Genomic DNA, 16,415 nt, shown 5'->3' on the forward strand with positions numbered 1-16,415 from the left:
CACTCTTTACAGAAATAAATAAAACAGCACATTAACAGCTTTGTCTATGACACACTGCAAAGAGAGTGGCGGAGAACAGAACTCAAATTGCAACATTAGCATTTGATTAAGGCACGCACAGGAGTCTCCTTCCCTACACTGACTGCATATTTTCATACACACTCAGCTCCCACACTTCTGTAATTACCTTATCTCTTTAGTTGTTCTCTTTCTGAATGTGGCTCCCTTGAAGATTAACCCCAGTGAAAACGAACGCTTTTCGTTCTCAAACCGGGGTTATTATCTGGAATCCTCAGCTTTTGCAGATAGGAATGCCTCAGCCAGGGGAAAGGTCCTTCTTCCAGCTCTGCCAAATCTTGACTGCCCTTCTCTCTCCTCCAACTCCCCCCAGCAAAACTCTGATCACTCCCTCTAGCATGATACTTGCTATGACGCTGCTCCAATCAGAATCAATCATGCCATCTCCTCCTTCTCTACACAATGGCTCATTTTTATAGTAATACTTTGTAACCAACTGATTTCCTGTTCTTTCGAGCTCTTTTGCTTCCTGTAATTATGTGGACAGGGCAGCAGAGAGGAGAAAAAAAAATGGATGTGCGTTTAAAAGTTCACTTTCAGAATAGGCCTAATTCTGCAGTGGAGACACATTTTTATTAGTGGATTATGTTTCATTAGTCAGGTTAGTTATCAGTAATGTTAGTTATTATTTTCAAATGTGTCTCTCGCACCATAGGCATTCCAGGTGAAAAATAGTGTGCATTTTTGAATGTGCACGTGTGCTTTTAACTGTAAAAATAGATTTGCATCTTATATGTTAAAATCGTTTTTGACTGAATAGCCTGTCTTTTCTTGTTAATCTGGTAACACATATAGCAATGCACCATAGGCATTTGGTGCTGCATCAAAAAAAAAATTGCTACCTGTGCAGTAGTGTTGTACTCTGTGCTGTAACACGCCAAATATCCTTACATAACCTGACCTTCCCAATACATAGGGCTTTCCCTCCAGTTTACTTGTTCAAGATACAGTTCTTACTGTTCTAGGGTATGTGTTGTATTTTATAGAATTATCTATTTGTCATTTACATTTGTCCCTTTTGAGGTTAGACAGGGAGACGCTCCCTTTCACGCTCCTGTCGTCCTCACACACATAAAACAGCTGGCATTTACCTTTTTTCCTGTCCAGGACCCTCTTTCCTGCTACCACTAATACAAGATGAATCAGACACTCAGCTTCAACGAAGATCAAATAAAAGAAATTGTGGGGGGACCCACACTTTTTAACATGCAGGGCATGAACCTTAAAGCAACAGCATCTAGCGATGACCTACTTAAATTAAAGAGAAAATGTTTTCGAACCGAATTGCACGGTCATCTTCTGAGGGAGTACCTTAGGGCTAACATGGTTCCCTTAGGTTTGATCGTGCGGAATGAACCGGCATTATTCCTTGATGATCCCGAATATATGCTCGGGTTCAGCCAGATCGCTACTAAGTGCAGCAGAGACATGATGGTGCTGACCATCACAGCGGCACAGAGGGTGCATTTGAGAATCAAGAAAGATCTTGAGAAGGAAGAAGAGGATTTCTTGAAAAATACGGACCTGGACAATGCCAGGGAGAAGCTCAAGGAAATCGATAAAAATATGGACCAATTCATGGCGGATGCTCTAGAGAAAAAGCACAAGAAACTAGCAAAGGACATCAGTAGCTTCAAGATCGAGACAGTCTATCCATACCTTGCCCCTGAATATAAGGAAAACAAGGAAAAGGAGAGGACACAAAACATTGGCTCAGCCAATATGCGCAAGAAGAGAGGTGTTTCATTTTCAGACACCTCCAGCTCTGATTCTGATAAAAGCAATCAACCTCCAGCTCATGGTAATTTTCCATATCCTGGACCATACCCGATGCAACCGCCTTTTTTAGGGTATGGGGGCCCCAGAGGTGGACACTGGGGCCCCCCTCCGCCCCCAATGCCCCCCTTTGGGTTCCCCAACTGGAGACAACCGAGGGGGAGGAAGAGATCACAACGGAGGTACTAGAACCTGTTTGCAATGCGATCCCTATATTTAACATCTGTGGGGTGAATCTGACAAAGGGAGAAATTAACGTCCTTTCTAAAGGACTCTCTTTTGTCCCTACTAATCCAACAAATTGGTACAACATGGATTGCGAACTAAGAAATTTCTTTCGAAAAATTCGCCTCAAATCCTTTTTCCAAGACACAGGTGATTCTGAACAAGAATCAGACACCGGTTTCCGTCCAAAATCCACATTTTGTCCTACTGAAGCTGAAGTGGCCCCGGCCATCATCACATTTGAGAAATGTGTATTACAAGAGGTCCAGAAAATATGAGCCAAGACATCTGTACACCGACACAATCTGTCGAATGAGGAACGACAAGCCCTCAAGAACTTGGCAGCCAACACGGGGATTGTGATAAAATCAGCTGACAAGGGCGGGGGAATTGTGATACAGAGCAAAGACCAATATTTGACCATGGTTAACTCCCTCCTGGATGATGACACTAATTACAGGAAACTCAGGAAAGATCCAACATTGGAAATCAAACATCTTATACAGGAGGCCACCACGTTTGCCCTGAAACACCAATGGATTACCAAAAAGGAAGAAGAATTTTTGAACACCTCAGAAGGACGCATCCCTGCCTTCTATGGTTTACCCAAGATACATAAAGATGCACAGAATCCACCGGGCCGACTGATTGTATCTGGATGCCGCTCGATTCTTGAACCCCTGTGCAAATTCATAGATTTCTTCTTGAAACCACTCAGCCAGAAGACACCTACGTATTTAAGGGACACAATGGCTACCATTGAATGCTTTGAAGGCCAACTACATAACCCAATGAGCAGCCGCATTGCTACAATGGACATTACATCACTATACACGGGTATCCCGCAGGCTGAGGCAATTGAATGCATGCGAGCACATCTGACCCACCACATGACACAAAGAAGGATTCCGACAAATTTCATAATTGAACTTTTAGAATTAGCCCTGACCAAGAATTTTTTCTGTTTCAACGAACGCTTCTACTTGCAAATTAGCGGCATGGCCATGGGGGCTACTTTTGCCCCGAGCCTTGCCATCATTTTTATGGCAGAGCTCGAAAGAAGTTTTGTACTGGATACTGAAAACCCATTTCTCAACAACATCAGCCACTGGAAAAGATACATAGATGATATAATTTTCTTGTGGGAAGGCAATTTGGATTCTCTTCTTAACTTTCAACAGTGGCTCAATTCGTGTCACCCGTCTATATCATTTTCTCTTGAATCCAGTCCAACCAATATCAACTTCTTGGACCTACAAATCAGCGAGAAGGAAGGTTTGCTGTCTTGTTCACTATACAAGAAACAGACAGATAGAAATTCATTATTGCATTACACCGGTTCACACCCACGCAATCTGAGGGACAACTTACCATATGGGCAATTCCTCCGCTTGAGGAGGAACTGCACAGACAAAAACGACTTTCGCCAGCATGGATCTGAACTTAAGGAACGCCTTTTAGACCGAGGGTATCCCAGTAAACTAGTGAAGAACAACTACAAGAGAGCCTTGAATACCTCTCGGGAGGTCCTACTACAACCTACACCCAGATCAGAGGAAGAAGTCAAGATGACTTGTGTCACCACCTTCTGCCAGGCAACCACACAAATAAAACAGGCCATCAGAAAATTCTGGCCGTTAGTCCAATTAAATCTGGAACACGAACCATTCCCCTGAATGGCTTTGAAACGCTCCGAAAATCTCAAAGAACACCTCACTAAGGCAAGATTTACCAGCGCTACCTCACGAAACACACTCTGGAATCTACGGAATCTAACTGGGCACTACCCGTGTGGCAATTGCTCCATATGCAGGTTCACCATCAAACTTAAAAGTTTCGCTATCGCAGGGAAACAGTGGGTGTTCCTTCACATTTCGAACTGTAAAAGCCAGAACGTGATATACCTTATCGAATGCCCATGTGGACTTAAATATGTGGGCCAAACAAGCCGACCAGTGCACAAAAGAATAGTGGAACACCGCTCACGGATCAGATGTAGAACTCACACATCCCCATTAGTTGGACATTATGTGGAATACCAACATAGTCATGATGACATGAAATGGTGGGTGGTGGATATGGTCCAAGGCAACACCAACACTGCTAATACACTTAACCACAAGGAAGCCTGGTGGGTTTTCAAACTCAATACCGTGAAACACGGACTAAATGAGGCCAATGTTGTCTAGTTTTGACATACAATGTTGATTTTGCCTGTTTGAATTCTCTTTGACAAAACATACAGGGTGTGGGTGTATGGGGCTTGGGCCTTTTGTGAGGCCACTCCACTACATGCCTGACCCACACCACTCCCTGACTCCTCTCCTCTCTCTGATTTGGATTGGTTCTTAACGTACCCCTATGCTGCTGTTGCCATGTGTCTCCCACCTTTTGTTCACTGTTACTTATTGTATGATTGAATTCATCAACATGTGTACCAACTGTGATCTGACAATGTGAGACTCCTTTGCAATCTCTAACTTGCATTACAATGTTGATTACATCTGACACAAACCATGTTAAACTACTAGAAGCGTTTTAATTCATGATGTTTGTATTTTTAGAAAGTGGATTTTCCACTACATTGCTGTGCTGTTTGTACACACTCAGCCCCCTGACAAGTTTTTCAAATTGGGCACTCACCAGCTTCATGCACCCAGCTGAGTGCACATCTTCTTCCTGTCCTCGGCGATCCCCCTTGGCTTCATACTGGAGCTACCTCCTGCTCTACTGGCCAATTCGTGCCAGCCCTTTTAGATCCCTCCCCCTCTCTTTCTCTCCCCCCCTACCGCCACTTCTTTTCGGGCTCGACTCGTATGACACTATGGGCGCTGCCTCCTGGGACGCATGCGCTCGACTAGGACACTACGTTCCTATGCCATGCGCATGCGCCCGCTTACTCGGTACAGGAGCCCGCCCCTGTGCTCATGCCCTCCCAGGATCAGTGTTTCTGTTTCCGCACATGTGCGGTGCCCGCTCTTACGGGACCAGTGTCTTCACACCCGCGCATGCACAATCTCCTCTTACATTCAAGCGAATCACGCACGCTCTAGCATTTTAGCAGTGTCTCTCACTGTGCACTGCTCACTTGCGACACGGGATGCGGACCGGCACGCATCTTCGAAATCTCTTCACAGCGACGGCTTCATTCTACACGCCGTTTGGAGACGGGTAGGCACCTTAACCCTGGGGCTCCAGCACTCTCCTCTTTAATGGGGTTACTCTGCTTCCTCCATACTGAGTCACTATGCCCCTCTTATCCTTAATCAACCATAGCCCCTGGGACCACAGCCCTTTTCCCCTCCATGGCACGCAGATTGGACTGCAACCCTTATTCTCCTCACTGCATGCCCCATGCCACATCTTTTCACGATGTATGGCTTCTGCATGACACACTCTGTGTACTTCAACCGGTCGGGCACCGTCCCTGCCATGTGTTTTTTATCTATGCGATTTGGGGAGCTCACTCTTCGGAGTTGCCCTGCATGTTATTTTCTAATCACCCATCTGGGCACGGCATCCTTCATTCGCCGTCTTGGGCATGGGAATGTATTTTCATTTTTTGTGATGGGCACCTCTTTCTGCCATCTGAATCCTTCGGTCCACACATCGTTTGAGCCACTACTTGCTCCAGTTTTCTTCCCAATCATGTTGGCATTCATATAGTAATCATTAGCAGCCCCATATTCACATCAATATTTTGGTCTGCTCCTGTTGTAGGATCTCCAGCCACACTCTGATTTCTTCTCTGGAATGATCCACTTACCTGCAAGCTCCACATCAACTGCACACCCATCCCTGGGTTTGACTGATTGATGCGCACGCCGGCTCCTGACATGACTTACAGCGTGTCTCTAGTAAGTGATGCCTTTCTGCTACCTCTCGGTGCTACATGTTCTTTGACCTGCACTGATGCAGCATAGAGATGTTTCTGTTCTTTCTGATCCGTTTCTCTCCTGTTTCTTGTATCCCCTTGATAGGCCTTCCAGTTTTGACGCATCGGGTCTCTAACTCACCCTCTGCTTGACTGGCTCCGGGCCCCCACGGAGGAACCTGCTTCTTGCAACCACGGTTCCACACAGTACCTGTGCTAATTCTGCACGGGCCCTCTCCTTGGTCACCTTGATCATTGGAGCTTCTTTTCTACAACCCCTCTCTTCTCTGTTCAGGTGGGTAGTGCCAGCCTACAGGTGCCAAATGTTCTCTCCTTTTGGCAACCTTTCCAGCTTCATGTCTCCTTCCTTTTTTAGAACCCTCCCCTTTTTAATACTAGTGCTTCACGTGTTCTACCATTGTTATGCATGTACAGATTGGTGGGATGCTGGGGGTGATTTGTTCTTACCCTCTTCTTCTTCCCCCCTTCTGATTCCTTTTCTTTGCTCTGTTTTCCCACGTAGAGCGACATCCGCAGGTCCAGATGAAGGCAGCCTTCACTGCCCGCCGAAACGTCTTATTGGACACGTAATTTCTATACGGCCCATTTTTCAAAATCAGCAGGAATATAACCACCGACGTTGACCTAGGATTGGTCTCTTGATAAACTCCCACCAGCTGATCCTCCAAGTCACCAGGAGGACCTGACCTCTGGCATTGGTTTGGAACCACACATGCCCTGGGCTCCAAACCCTAGGACTTGACATTTGGTTCTTTGGCCGTGGCCACTAATACATCAGACTCTGGTGGGGGTCGCATTTGGTTGCTTTGCCCTATCACACACAACCAGGACGTGTTGGGATTTTACTTTTTGTTGTTTTCTTCTCTTCACTTTGTCTTTTTAATTCATTATGATATGATATGATATGATATGGCATTTGTATATAGACTGTGGATTCAGGTACACATTGTGTGAATGGTTTTTTGTTTGAAAATGTTTATTTCTTGTCAAATACCAGAATGTATGTTCCATACTATTCCATGTAAATTCACTGTGCACTTTAATGATCATGGTTTCTGTTTCTGAAAGTACCATTTTTTGTAAATGCTCCTTTGGGAGATCATGTCTATTTGCTAAACAATAACTGTACAATTAATAAATAGCCACTAAGCTATTACAGTAATTTTCTCTATATATTGTCTTTTGCTCCAAAGCAGCAACACTCGATGCTCCGGAGTAGCCTGAGATATCAAATTAATTAGATATCCAGAGTATTTGGGTTCAACATTTATTGTTTCATAGGCGTACTAGTCTTAAGCCTTTTGTTCGTAGAGCACCACACGGAAAAAACAGTGTGTGTAACAAGTTAAATATTTTTGATGGGATAAAGACAGTTCCTTGTTTGTATAACAGCATTTTCGATGCCCTTAACCTGACCTTCCCAATACATAGGGCTTTCCCTCCAGTTTACGTATTCTTGTCACCAGCAGTACTGCTAATGGTAAAGACGGGTACATATGGTAACAGAAATGGTCAGGCTAGGGAGAAGAACTGAGCGTTGTGGCTGGGATAGAACAGATTTGTTTTGCTTTATTTTGAAAGTGCTCATACACAGAGGTGTTTATCAGTAGTTCATAGAGACAACAGGGGGAATACATCCCCTTTCGAGGGAATGACAGACACAAAACATGCTTGGCCTACAAGACTATCTAAGCGAGATTATATGTTAAGATTTGTTTTAAAACGTTTTTTAATAATGTTTTATAGCTTCAAAATATTTGTGTGTAATAGGTAATTATCACATAAAAAGGGCTTAATTTGTGAACCGTAGACATGTGCGATGGTTCAGTGTTCCATGCTTCTTCCTGATTGCTCAGGTTCCTAAAGACCGGAGACACCCATCTGATGGACACATCATGTCATATACATGTCAAGTCTTTTTGTCTGATGGCACTTTCCCTAGCTGGAGATCACAGCGGGTGCTTAGACTTCAATGGCAAGTCCCGAGTTGGAACAAAACGCGATTTCGCTCAAATGTCATCTCGGGGTCCGCACATGTCAAACATTGCTGCTTTCGATACCTGGGCTCTGTCGTGATCCCGGAAAAATACGATAGCCTGCTAAATAGCAAAACGAGAAAATGCGTTGTTGTTTCCTTTCCCCTGGGGCCTGATGAATGTAAGAAACAGATAGAACAGGAAAAGGTCAGTGACCCTTGCACTGTGACCTTTTCCTACGGGGCACGTCACCATCTGCCTCTCTCAATCCACCTGCGGGAATATGAAAGCCCTGTGTGTCTCCCGCCATTAGCTGAATGTCCCCGTTGTCACATTTTCCCACATAATGCTTTCTCATGCTTGCCTTTCGACCTTCGCCCCCGTCATCTGGAAGCTACAGAAATCTTTTGGTGATTGGCAAGGAGTTTGCATCATCTCCAACATCAGGGGTTGTGTGTACAATAAGGTGTGTGGAGTCTGATTCGGAATAAGTTATAGAAACCAGTATTTAATGTGAATGTGTTCTTGTGACAATATAAAACAGGATACCTTGGAGGTATTTACCTGACACTTATTCACAATAGCCCAGACTCAAAAAGTAATTGGATCATGTTCTAAAGACAGTATTAGAACCACAGTCTGCCAGGTTCTGAAGTCATGGATTCAGGGCCTATTTCTGTTGCCAGTTCTTTGATAGAAAACGGACATCAAGAGGCGTAACAACACTTTCATCATTTCCACCTTATTTTAATTCACTTTAATTTGTATTCAGCGCTGGCCCTACTCACAGGGTCTCGAGCGCCTTACAAGGTTCAAAAAGTGCAAAGGTGTGAAATGAAAAAGAGGTTTTGTCAAAAAGACAGTACTTTTGAATATCTTTTGTTCAGAATGTAGTTGCTTGCAGGAATCTCGCATTACAGTTTAGCAATGCAATTCGTTAATGAAGCATTCATACTATAATGCTCTGACGCTATTTTGCTCACACGCTGCAAAATTACTGCAACGGGTTGGTGGTGATAAAAAAAACAAAAATATGATTGCAATGATTAGTGCATTCTATCCCTCTGCTGTATGTTGCAATGGTGCAAACACTTCGCTCTGGCTGTATGGTACAGGACCGCCATATTACTATTGACATTTATATAACATGATTTTAAAAGCTGCATATCAGCACCATTTTTTGTATTTATCTAACATGTGGTATAATAACAAAAACTGGCATCAATACTCTCTGAAAACAAGAACTCTGACAAATTACACATTAAGAACACACCCTTTGCAACACTGCGTCGTATGGAGTCCTTCATGGGGGCATCAAAATTCTGAGGTAACAGAGATATCATGCACTGGCATAATACTTTATGTACGTTTAAAATCTCAACCCTACGCTGTGATCAGAATTGGGGGCCACAGTCACCACATCACACCCCATTAAATTTAAATGGGCCTCATTACGAATTTGGCAGTACATCAGGGGTAAAACCTTTGATTTACCCCGATAATCATTCACTGTTACCGCCAATACTCATTTTAAGTCCATAAGACTCTGTGAGCATTTTTGGTGATTTCCCGCAAACAGTAATTCTGCACGTTATATTGCCGATTTGTGAATCCTCCACTTTACCTCTGCACTTGGAAATTGAGTGGTGTGGTGAAAGTGTACATAATTCTTTTACCACCAAAAAGAGTGGTGGTAACGGAATTACTGACACTTTTTCACCAAACCGCCAAACTCGTAATGAAGCCCTTTGTAATTCTGAGTCGGCTGATGTCTTTTTACCTCCCGCTCTTTTTGAAGTGGGGCAGATGTCGTAGAGGTGTTAAAATCCAGCTCAATTATGCAAAGAGCTCAGTGACTTGTCCAGAAACCACACTGGTCTGGTATTGCAATCCTAATGTTGCTTCATTTCCTTTGAACAGCACAACTAAGTAATTTGTGACTGTCGTGGTACAACCATTAACTTGACTAAATGCTAAACAGGATGTACCCTTAAAACAAATCAAAGGCTGACTCCCCATTTAGCAAGAGAGCATATGCTGTAATTCGATGCAAAGTGTTCCTCTTTTTAAGAAAGAGTCTTTCGATAGTACACCTATTTATTGAGGGCCATCTCATCCCTAGTAATTCTGAGTACATTTTGAAGCTATCTTTTAACGAAAAATACATAAACAACAGGTATTCCAATAACGGTGTAAGTTTTAATGGAGTCTCAGGAATTGCCATAGTTGGGAATCCACATCACTGGGAAGCTAATGAATTTCATGGCGTTCAAAATTAATGGAAATCTAGAGGAGATGAGGGTGAGCATCGCACGGTGCTTTGGCCTGCTGAACCTTTCGCCCTGGACGGTGAAGATTAACTTGTTGCCAAAAAAAGGGACATCCTTCAAAATATCCGCGCACCCTTCCCCACAGCAGTTTATAGAGAAGTGGAAAAACTCTTCACGGAATTCCCAGGGCATTGCGAAAAAAAGGGCAACGTTTCACTGGAAAAGCGGAAGGATACCTTCTGCAAAAGGAGTTTGGCCTGCCAGACACCTGCAGCTGTCCCCAAGTGCACCTCTGGCTGTATGGGAGCCTAGGAGACTGTCCGAGATGGGTAAAGGTCGCGCAGTGCTCACCGCTTCCTAACACACTGTTAGTCTCCTTAATTTAACGGATTACAAAGCCCTTCTGAAGGGCGCCTATGTAATGAAGGACACGACATCGTTGGTCATTCTCAGTACGTCAACAAACTCCCTGTTGAAGAAAAAAAAAGTAAACTCAACTCTCATCTTGGTGTTAAAAGCATGTAGAAAATCACTTTGAAAGATTGCTGTCACTAAACCGAAATTCTAGAGCCCACCAAGCCCCGCTGAAGTGGAATCCGATGAGAAACACGAAATGGCAGCCATATTTTGCACAAAAGACATGTTCACGGGGAGAACTTACAGATTGCATAGGTCGCATGCATTTGTTGAGGACTACGGATAACCATGTTTGGACTGAATTAGCCAGGCACACAGTAGTACTTGTGTATGCAGATTGGCCATAAAATGCGAGCAACACAGTCGCACTTAAGATAACTCATAAATAAATACTTCACTACTGGCATAGGGCATGTAGGCTTGTGCTAGGTGTGTTGCCACTCTTTGCCCTACTTGGCAACATGGCCTCATTTGACACTTCTTTTTTAGTGTGAAATTGCCCTTTTCTCCTGGTGGCCTCTTAGGCAACCGCTTAGTGTTGCATATCCATCAGACTCACGCTTGTTGGATTGGATCTGGGATGGTAGGGGGTGACGAGTCAGAGTCAAGACAGCTTGAAGATTCAGGTAAGTGATACAAAGTTCTCAGAGTGTCAAAACCAGCATTGCAAGTCCTGCAGCGATCAAAGTATTTTGAGCATGTAGGAGCTGGCTTGAAGAGGTCTCGAGCAAGTAAACAGGCTTCTGAGCAGCTTCTGGACTTCTGAGTTGCTAGCACATCCACTGCACGGTCTTTATGGACAAAGTCTTTGTTTTGCACTTCCACTCCAGGAAGCTGCCCGTTTGACTGGCACCTACAGGAGGTCCTTCACCTCCAGTGAACAGGATCCAGGCTCCAGTGCACATACAGCAGAGAGGCGATGGTCTACAGCATTGTTTCCCGAAATGTGCCCCAGAAGTAGGCAGAGAGAAGAACTTTCCTCTTCCTTGGAAACTTCTATCTTTAACTCTATGGCAGAACACTATGGAATAAACTGCATCTCCAAGAGAGCTGAAGGTAAATACTTCTGGGCTTAAAGTACAAAAACGAATCAACTAAGGGCAAGGCTTCCCTCTCTAATGAAGGGAAAATGATACAACGGATTGGTCCAAAGGAAACCTGCTTTAATGGGTCCAATCCAGGCTGCTGTAACAAGTGTGACATGCCTTCCAATATCATATCTAGAGTGCTTTGTCTGCTGGAAGTGGGGAGGGGGCAGGAAGTTGAGGGAGCCAAGCAGAATCCAAGATGGTGCAAATATTTTCTTGGCCTAAACCTCTTCTCTGAGATACTGCAACTGTGCCCCCTACATATGCCTGCTTACTTCAAAAGGACTCCAGTAATCAGCACTCTTATATGAGACTGTCTTTGTGATGTCAGGACTTTATTGAAGCACCGATTCCCAGGGAACCTCTTGGGGAGTGTTTCAGTATCCAGGACGAGTGTGTCAGCCTACCTCACGGTAATCAAAGGAGCAGCTTCCTGGGCATGGTCCTACATGGTTGTTGTGGAAAGTACAGTCAGCAAATGCAAACCAACCTTGTCATGACTGAGTCACCTCACCAAGCTGACACTAATATGACATCCAAATGCTTTGGCTGTATATTTGTGTGATCCCTGTAGCCACCATGTATTAGCCAGGCATGGCTTATAGTTGCACATTAACGTGCCACCAGGCTGACTAGGGTACACATAAATATATGTTTTAATGCAAGGTGCAGACAATTAAAAAGCCACCTCTGCCAACTGTCAGGAATGTACACGTGGCCTTTGAGCCTGCCATGCTGTCTCTGTAGGGAAATTGCTAGAGATATTAGGAAATGGTCACAGCAAAGTCATTGCTTTGTTTTATTTCTAAACATCAAAAAAGTCCAGGCTATCCTGCCTTGACCTCATCAAATGGCATTGTAACAGCTACAACTCCCTTGGCCATCAGCACATACTTAATTTTGGCTCACAGAGGACAACAGCAGTGGATCCAGAAATGTCCCAGAATGTACAAGATGTCTATACTTGGAGAAAAAGAAAAAGCAGAGACCATCCTGGTGGTTCAAAGTTCCTGGTACCCAATAGCAAAATGATCTGCAACCAGATGGAACAGAAGGGAGATGAAAAATAAGACAAATGGAGGCTTGACGAAGGAATACTGCAAAGTAACACCTCCGCTGACTCCACCAATCAGCTTTAAAGGAATGTGAGCAGTAATTGCTGACAGCAGTCTGCTGTCTACAATACTTTTAAAGCTGCTTGTCTTAACACACTGACCATCATCTTCAGGTGTCTACTGCTTTGCCATTCCTTTGTTGGCTCCTACTCACACTACACATTCTATCCTCTGGACCTTCCCATGCTTGACCCAGCATCACTCCTTCACCCGCCCATCCACCAACATGAAAATTAAGTCATAAATGATGTGACCCACACTACATCATCTTGTTAAATATTGGTATAAGTCAATTCGGCCATGGTAAAAATGACATCATGTTAGTACAGTAAATGTATACAATTGAAAATCAAAATTTGACTATTTTAAAGATAGTAAAATCTCAAAACGAAAATGTCATGATTACATTCATAACCTCCTCTTAGAAGAAACATTATTCCTCAATTCCACCTTGTGTGGCTTCCTTTTCTACCATGGGAAGGCACAACACAGTACAAAGCAGTCTGGGGTAGTGATGGGCTTCTGCATTGACAAATACTAGTGTGAATAGCCAACCTTCCCATTCCTGTAAATGGAAACTTGTCAGCTCTTAACTCTAAAACCATAAAGCCTTTGTACCCATTCATGGCAAATCCACACATTCCTTCTACTTGAGGACATTGACTGTAATATACAAAGTGGACAAAAATGACAATACTGATGTGTCTCTTTGCTGGGTTATGACTAGAAGTTATGACACAGGGCAAATCAGGTCTACAGAAGTGTTGTCCCTTCTGTTCCTACCTCCCCACATTGGAAATAAAAGCTTAGTTTAGCAATGTGCGCATTCAGGCAGTAGACCAAAGTGTTCAAGGTCTTCACCTCCGAGTCTCTATAGCATTTTCTCCTAGGAATGATCTGCAAACCGGTGATACATGCATGGAGGAAAGCTTTAACCAATCCCGAGAGTCATCCTGACAAACAGCACTATTTTGTCCCCTCCTATGTGCAGGACTTCAATTATACTTTTTGGAGACATTTGGATAACCACAGTTGTAAGGGAAACATTATAGAGCGATAGAGACTGGCTAAATCAGAGTGTGTGCCATGAGAAGTGCATTTGTAATCAGGTACCAAACACCCTGTGTTCTGCTTAATATTCAACTAACAGCAGGATATGCTGAGAGCTATTGTTTTTTTTTTATCAGAAACCTGTTATTGAATGTGTGTGTGTGAAATGTGGGGAGAAATCCAACAGAACTGGTCCATCTGTCTACATATTATGTGAGAAATTTTACAAACTATAATAGAAAAACAGCTTTTGTCACTGCAATGTCTATTTTAAAAATCACAAAGCAAAGTATTTTACTTAATTTCAGAAGCCAGAAAGCAGTGTTTTTCAAATTGAGCACAGCATAATTTTCCTGCATGAAGAAAATGACCTTTTCACTAATTCCTAAACTCCTTGATACCAATATAAATGAATGTTTCACGATTGACAATGTTTGTTGTTATTCTGTAATGTATTTCATTCAAAGCATGTGAAATAATTTCTACGGTAAAACGTGTTGCTTTCCCTAAAAGCTCTACAAGTGCTCAGTGCATTGTCCATTCCTGTACATAAAGTGGAAAAGAAACACTGCGATGTAATTAGAAATGATGACCCACATGTAAAATCACACCAGATATAAATGGGTGTATTTAACATATGGAGAATTTGACATATTGGAATAGTAGATGGTGTGTCAGTGCCCCATTTTTGGGCTTTGCCAAAACTTGTTCTTGCTGGTTCTTTAGTGAGTCTAATACAAGCTAAAGTTCAGTTCCACTCACATGGGAAGCATACGAAAAGAGGGAGTTCCAAGGTGCCCAGGGGATTAGCTCAACCATCTGGAGAAAAACAGACCTGTTCATTTTTCATCAAAGAAATTCATTGGGATCAACACTTCAAAAGAATCCCATACTCAAGGCCTCTAAATAATGGGCTCCACCCATTCACATGGGCTAATTTTAAGATCAATGAACCTACTAATAGACATAAATGCATTCTAGTAGAACCCAAAATGTTATCATCTGAGCTGATAAAAATCAGGGCTAGTTACAACTCAACCTTCCCTCTGAACACTGCATCCCCACAAAATTCAACATTTGTGAGCTAATGGAAGATTTCACAAAGGAACATGCCAGCTACTCACATTAATCAGTATTTAAAATCACACATTAACATGAGGTTTTCATGTGCAAAGTTCAACAGAAATAAAGCTGATCATTGAAAGGGCATTATTTGATACATTGATCCTAATTCTGAGGTCTAGAACAAAAAGGAGTGTTCCTCAAACCGTCAGAGTCTCCTCTTCTAAATAAGACTAAACACAATATATTATCATTTATTAATAATTGATCAATTAATTATATCACTTTTAATAATGTCATCAAATTTAATCTCCCAAATTCATGCTGCATATGTATGAATTCTGCTTGAAAATGGGAATTTAAAAATGCTTATTGTTTTCATTGGAAAATGTCTTACTGAAATATATTGAAGAAAATATGATTAGTAGCCCATACTGCTGAGAATAAACCACCATCACATGCAAAAATATGATCAACCTTGGAAATTAATGGGCTGTATTCTGCAGGGTGAGTCTATCTGATAAGCCAGCCAATGGGAGGATTTCACCAATCAGAAATTGTGATATAAATTTGATATCGTGTGGGACAATGAGAGCCTTGTTAAGTTCAAATCCACAAAAAGCAGGGAGAGCTCTGGGAATCTGAAGACTGCAGAAAAGGCAACCTTGGTCTAACTATATGAGTGCTAAGCTGGCATAATATCTGGAAATGGGAGAGAGCAGGGGCCTCGTCGAAGAGGAATCCTGAAGCAGATTTTACCTGATACCGGCCTGAGTCGCCTGAGAGAGAAAGCAGACATTAGATGGGCATAATAGACTGAGGAGATTACCTACAAGCTGGGATGGTACATGCTGGCTCTGTGCCTTAAAGTATTATCCAAACATGAGTATACAAAGCCCCAATTAGATATATGTCCACTATAATCATTTCTCTGCTAAATCCCTAGAATGGGTGGAACTGGGAGGGGGAGCCATTAAGAGGGAACTGATTCCAAATATAATGCGTTAGCATTTTAGTGAGAAATGCAACTTGTTTTCTCACTGTATTCAAAGCTAAGTCTGATCTGAATCATTGTCGAACTAATAACATTTCTACACAGCCTTTTGAACCAAAGCTACAGAAAACCAGAACCCCATGCGTTTTCAATATTTGGGCCTGTGATCTGGCGGCTAAAGCTCCATAGCCTATCAGAGAAGGCATGTGAATGACTAGTCATTTGAAAAAAGAAATTGGGATGAAGGGAGCTTAGTTGAACAATTTCCATTGAAAGTTATGCAATTTTAAATCAACCATCAAACGTCACCCATCACACTCTGTGGAAAGGAGAGAACCCTGATTTAGAAGTTTCCAAACTGCAAAGTGTAGTGAGAGGGATATTTGTTACACTGATAGCAAATTATAAAGTTCTATTCCTATGTAGTGGAAATTCACCAATATTCTGTGCATTCCAAATTGATAGCAGA

This window comes from Ambystoma mexicanum, chromosome 8, assembly GCF_040938575.1.
Source record: "Ambystoma mexicanum isolate Mex_15411 chromosome 8, UKY_AmexF1_1, whole genome shotgun sequence".
NCBI classification, from domain to species: Eukaryota; Metazoa; Chordata; class Amphibia; order Caudata; family Ambystomatidae; genus Ambystoma; species Ambystoma mexicanum.